At 41.5% G+C, this 6,792-nt stretch overlaps 1 pseudogene; it reads right to left on the bottom strand.

Moving 5' to 3' along the window:
- Window positions 1–443: 443 nt before the first annotated feature.
- On the bottom strand, window positions 444–926 carry LOC148040697 (calmodulin pseudogene; annotated as a pseudogene).
- Between the last annotated feature and the right edge of the window lie 5,866 nt (window positions 927–6,792).

Raw genomic sequence — 6,792 nt, forward strand, 5'->3', positions numbered from 1 at the left:
GCTTTCTAGCTTAGCAACTCCCTTTTTTTTAAACATTAGAAGAGCTGAACTCTGTTGTGACAATATGGTCTTTTGATTCAGACATGTAATTATTATCTATGTTCAAATCCATAGCCTCACGTAGCTTTTGAGAATTCTGAACCCAATCTGGGACAACAATTCTGTATGTCTCAGCCCTCAAAATAGCTAAAAGAGCCTATTCAGGGGTGCAGCCTTGGCAAGGAGAAGTGAGCATTCCTATCACAAGACCTTCTCCAAAAACGCCCTGAATCTAGCAATCCAGCACCAGACCGTACCACGTTACATAAATGGAGCTCTCTACTAAAGCATTAGAGGTCAATTGCAAGAGTGAATGCTGCCACCATACATCAAACTAAAGTGACCAAGTTTGTATGTGAGGGTCTTGCTAAAGTATAGACAGAATTGGCTTTGTGTTGGTTTCAAAATAGAAATCACCAATAACCGCTTGCTGGCATAGCAGGTAATGTCCACCACAACATTTCTCCAGATGCAGAAAAAGGGTGGCTCATTTGGAAAGCATCATTCTCACAAACTCCTCATAATTCACTTGTCCATCATCATCTACATTTGCCTCACGAATCATCTCATCCACTTCCTCATCTGTCAACTTCTCTCCAAGATTCGTCATCACATGGTGCAGCTCTGCCGTAGAAATAAAGCCATTCTGGTCTTTATCAAAAACCTTGAAGGCTTCCTTTAATTCCTCTTCAGAATCAATGTCCGTTTCCATCCGCATCAACCTCTTTGATTATCTCTTGTAGCTCTGCCTCCATTGGATTCTGGCCAAGGGACCGCATCATAGTTCCCAATTCTTTTGTGGTGATGCTTCTATTCTCGTCTTTGTCGAACAAACAAAACGCCTCTTTGAATTCAGCAATCTGCTCTCCTGTGAGTGTTGTCCACATGACTGACATTGAACCTCTATGTTGAACCTGCCCACTCTGTCCATAGTTGGTATGAAGCCATCTCAAAGCATGAAAGGTAGAAGTTCTGATGCCAGGAGGCATATTTTACGGTGGATTTCGTGAGGTTTTACGGTTGATTCCGTAAACTTTGTTGACCGGGGCTCATACACAAAGTGGATTCTTTGTGCGAGAAGTTGATGGGGACGCCTATCCTTTTCGGGCATTTCATTAATTTAGTGTATACATGGGTGATTCCATAGCGGGTGATTCTGCAAAATAATTATAAAATTAATAAATGTTTATGAGTTTAGAGTGCGCACTCGTGATAAATTAAGGTTAGGATTCATTTCTAACCAGTTGATTTATTTATGTAGATGAAGACTGCTAGGTATTCACTTTTGTCGGTTTAATTGTATTACTTTACTAACGATTGTGAATGCTTCAGTTGATGTGTAGAGATAGTAGCAGTGGCGGAGGAAAGCATTGGAGGGTAGCGTGTATTCGAGTTATCACTTATATTTTGATGGGCGCATACCTTAGGCATGGCATCTATATTTTGTCGCGCCTATTTATTAAGGCGTTGGATATTTATTTATTATTTTGCATGCGCATGGGCGCAGATTATGATATTTGTATTTGGACATTGTATCAGGTATGCCTGACTCTTTGGGCGCCCGCCCATTAGCTTTATTTCTATTTTGTGCTAAAGCAAACTCAAAAAGCCAAAAGGGTGCTATTTTGTAATTTGGGCTATTATTTGAGCTTGAAGATGATTAATACATAAAAATACATGCTTTGTGGAGCGCTCACACAAGGCATGGGGGGAGATTGCACAATTGGTCTCTTGTTCATGTTGTGCATGCTTTCTACCTTGAGTTTTGTGCAAAAAGTAGAGTTCTTTTGTTCTTGGGGACCTTCCGGCGTTCACTACGCGAGCATACAACATCCGATCTGTGCACCAAGTTCTCTTGTTGTCGATACCATTTGTATCTTCAGCATAAGCAAACAACTTGAAAAGCTCGGGAAAACCATACTCATTACAGATCTAGAGCCCATTCTCCTTCTAAATTGTTTGTAACAAATACCAGATTCGCTCCCAAACAACACTTGTCTCTTCTGTGAAATTGAACATGAACCAATTGAAGGCAAAACTTTTAGGCAGAGCAAAGCACAATGTCTAAGTATGTACAAAGTAACAAATGTCACACACATAACTTTTTGGTGGATTTCACACCTCGGATGCGCAGTAGTAGGACATCCACCCCCTCTGATCCTGCGCATCCTCCAGATGGGCCAACTACCCATGATCATTGTCGTCAAGATCCACGAATAGATCAATCTCTTCATTGACTATTTCTGGTATATCAGCAAGCTTATCTGTCATATCATCTGTCTCTTCTATTGGAGTTTCTTCTCGTTGCTCTTCTCTTGCAAATTCTTCAAATGCATAATCCTCATCATCTCTTTTCTTGAAAATCTTGATTCTTTTTTCTGCAATGGGCACTCTAAGCACTGTCCCATCCAATTTTGTCAGCTCATATGTTGCATTATCGAAGACATGCCTGACTATGTATGGCCCAAACCATCTTTTCACCATCTTCCGAAGTGCAGTATGCTGATTTTTAAGGCTGTCAAAGACTAATACCCAGTCTCCCTCTTCTATTGCTCTAGGCCGCAAGTGATGCATGCTATCAAACCTGTCCTTATTTCTTAGTCTAGCAACCTTCAACCTGTCAATAGCTAGCTGAATATCCTCTAGTCTTCTCTTCAACTACTGGATCCGAAGAGCTAAGAGCTCCTCTCTCGTCAAATCCTCCTACCAAGGTAAAACTAACCAAGTCAAAGCACAAGTCTCAGTCGACATAACTGGTTTCTGACCATACATCAACTTTGCGGGCATATATCCTGTGGTAACACTGTGAGTCGTACGATCAGCCCACAAAGCAAATGGTAGAAGTCTCTCCAATCCGTCCTCTGCATGCTTTGGCTAATGCTTTCACTATCGGTGGATGCCCTCTTTCACTCTTTCCATTTCCCTCTAGATTGTATGCTGTGGTTAGAGCCAACTTGATTCCTAGTTGAGAGAAAAAATCCATGGCTTCATCTGCATCTAATTCATCGCGATCTGCAGTGATCTTACCCACACAACCATACCTGCAGAAAATTTCTTCCAATAAGAACTTACACACTGAACTAGTGGTCTTCGTTCTCAAAGTTCTGCCCTCAACATGATTGGTAAGATCCTCTCTAGCCAAAACAATATACCTCATCTGCCATAGACCCATAGGCATAGTAACCAAGTCAACTACCCACTTATAATGAATGCATAGCGGATAGGTCAGATGAAGCTCATCTCGATGACGCACCACGGAATACATCTGACAGTCTCTGCAAGTCTCTACGAAGCGAGAAACATATCTGCACATGCCTTTCCACCAATATTTTTCCTTGATTTTCTCATAAGTAGCCCACACTCCTCTATGACCAGCCCAAGGACTCTCATGAAACTCTCTCATCACCTGTAATTGGGTCTCTTTATTGCAGACAACCCGTAAGGGTAATCCACCTCTTTTATTTGGGTGCTTCCAAAGAAATCCGTCCTTGAGAAAATAACCATAGGCTTTTCTTTGATCTTCTTGAACTCTTCATCTGTCCATTCATCTCTTTTGCTTAGTGTACTAAGGTACTTGCCAATCTGCAACCAATCTCCAACATAGAGTTCTTCTATGAAAGCCACAATATCATAGACATGGCAAACATGATCAACCATAGCGGCTGAAATTTCTGCATCATCCTCTTCTGCAAGTAGTGTCTCCTCATCATCATATCTGGATCTAGACAACATATCTGGCACTGGATTATCTTTCCCTTCTATGTGTTTAAATTCTGTATTTAATGATTTGATGTATGCAATCCATCTCAACATAGCTATATCTGGAGTAGAGCAACTCGTAATCATACCTATCAATGGCAAGCAATCTGTCTCTACCACAACTGGAGCTCCAATAAAGTACTCATTATCACATTTGAGAGCTGTAATAATTCCCAGTAATTCCCTCTTGATTTGCAGATACCTCCTCTGTCTCTCGTTTAGGACTTTTGCCCCAAACCAAATAGCATACTTGTTTCCATCTGCATCATCTTGACCCACAGCCCAACCTATGCCAATTGGACTAGTGTCACCTGTCAATACAATAGGCCTTCCGCAATTATAATCCGCTTTCCTGAGAGTAGGAGCAATCTACAATAACTTCTTCAATTTCCGCATGGCTCTAGTGTGGCTCTCATCCCAATTAAAATTCTGCCCCTTTCGAAGCAGCTGATATAAACAATCTGCTATGTGTGCAAAATGGGGTATCCAAATCATGTAAAACACATAGGCTCCAATGAATCTCCGTACCTCTGAAGTGGTAGAACAATACTCCGTAATCTTTCCTATAGCATCCATTTTCTCAGCTGAAGGTTTCTTGCCATAATACCCACACATATGTCCAACAATGACAACCTCATTTACTCCAAAAACAGATTTTTGCCATGATAGTGTCAAGTTCACTTCTTCTAACCTGGCCAAAATCTTTTCACAAGTTAAAATATGATCAGCCACAAAGTATTTGCATCCCTGCTCATTTAGACTCTCATTCTCCTCTTCTTCTGCACACCCCTTAATGGGCATATCATCCAAGAAAGGCATGGTAAGTTGAGGTATATACTCACGAAGGACCTTATGCATGGCATTCATCATATGCACAACAGAATTAGTGGCACCTTGAGGCAAGGTACACATCTTGACAAGCCCAATAGGAGTTCTCATAGTGGTTATGTCCCCGCTTTCCAAGGCCAGCTGAAACTGATCATATCCCGAATACAAGTCACCTAAAGAATAGATGGCACGTCCAGCAAATGCTTCTGCAAACTCATCCACAACTGGACCTATACCAACATTCTAGATAGTAACTCTGTTTACTGGCTGCATGTCTTGTATAAATTGGAGAGTACCATTCTTGTTTGGAACCGTAAACCACCTATTTGAGTACGGTGCAGATGATGGCTCTAGGATTCCCATCCTGGTTTTCTCATTCAACAAGTCAACTAGCTTTGGCAGGTGTGCCCTAGGCACTGGAATAGGTCGAAGGTTCCATGGAATATGAGGAATAGTAAAGATCACCATAGGGGCAAAAATATCCGGATTCACACATCCAATCTCATGAGAGAAAAAAGCAAACCCCCTTCCATGTCGCTCAAGAATATCCTGAAAGCATTGCTTCTCTGAGGGTAGCAAAAAATCACCATTTCCAATTTTTAATTCAGCAAGAGTCTCTGCTAAAAATTTATGGCCTATATGCTCTAGATTCCTCAAAATTGGCTGCTTGGCAGCCCTCTCTATTTGCTGATCACTGTCAGGTGGAAGTGGTCCAGCTACCGGCTTCACCTTCTTATCCGCAGTCTTGTATTTTGTGTCAACCCTGGCTTCATTACGATCCTTTGCATTACTCAAATCATGTTGTAAATCAGCAATTCTGCCCTCTGGTGGAAATATCCTCAGCCCTTTGCTCTATGGACTGCATAATAGGAACATCCCTAAAGTCTGGATGCTGAAATATTTCAGCAGTAAACTCTATTGGCTGAAAGTTTTCAACCCTCTGTGTCTCTGTAGGCTGATCATAATCAACCAAAAACTCTGTTTGCTGAATTTCTTTAGCACTCAACACTTTTTGTTGAGTCACCTCAGCCTTTGACTCTATTAGTGACACAAAATTTGAAATTTCATGAAACATGTCGAGGGACTGCACTGATACATTACTGAGACAACTCTGCATATCAATTTTTAGCATATTTTCCATCTCTTTCATCGTATCTGCACAAACCATACTATCATACATCCCATCTATATGCTCATCATCCTCTAAAATACTTGCATTTTTCAAATCCTTCTCCTTCTTGCATATGTACTGCCTGGCATCTCTAGGCAACTTAGAAATCTTCTGATAACTCATCGAACTGTTTGTTGAAATTCCAACAAAATTGGAGGAGAAAACACTACTGCCAGGAGGCGAGAACTCCAATCTCCTCTGCTATGTACCACCGTCGTCTCGCGGGACAGCGGTACCTAATGAAAACCCGAATCCCTCACAGTGGGCAAAGGCGCATCTTGAAGAGTATCCCTGTTTCTAGCATGATTTACACACACAGTCATAAACTGGACTGCTCTCATACCATCTTTAGTGCGAATCCGTGCATAAACAGACCCATCATCCATTGCTTTCGTCTCCATGTGCATCTCTGTGATGAATAGTTGTCCTAGGATTATGGGGTAAGAGCATGAATCCTGCACAAAGAAATGGAAATCCTTCTCTACATCTCCAATAGAAATCCTGACACTAGGAGAGGCAGCATACAAATCACTTGCAGTGTTGTTGGCGGCTCTCATACGCCACCCATGCTCTGCATCCATAGGCCATCTATTACTTTCATAAACTCCACGAACTATGAGATTAATCTCTGAACCATGATCCACCAAAGCAACATAAGGCACCTGTTTCTCTCCAATTTTTACCATTGTTTCTATAGTTGCCCTAGCCCAATGACTTCACGAAAAGTGACTGTGCGGTACCAAGATACGCTCATCAGTTTCAACATAATGCATAGGCTGAACTCTCTTCTCTGTCTGTGGAAAAATAGAAGCATTCTCAACCATAACCTCATCCTCATCCTCATCCAACTCCCTAATCAAAACTCCCTGTGTATCAGTAGTAGGCAATGTATGTCTTTTTCTCTTCAGGACTTCTTGGAACTGATCTTGAAACTCTCTTTTCGAGATGCCCAAAACCTCAAAAATAGTAAAAGTCACCTCACTGCCAAGTATCTT

The sequence above is a fragment of the Lygodium microphyllum genome, chromosome 2 (genome assembly GCF_053477565.2).
Source record: "Lygodium microphyllum isolate KBCC chromosome 2, Lygodium_microphyllum_v1.1.10, whole genome shotgun sequence".
In the NCBI taxonomy this organism is placed as follows: domain Eukaryota; kingdom Viridiplantae; phylum Streptophyta; class Polypodiopsida; order Schizaeales; family Lygodiaceae; genus Lygodium; species Lygodium microphyllum.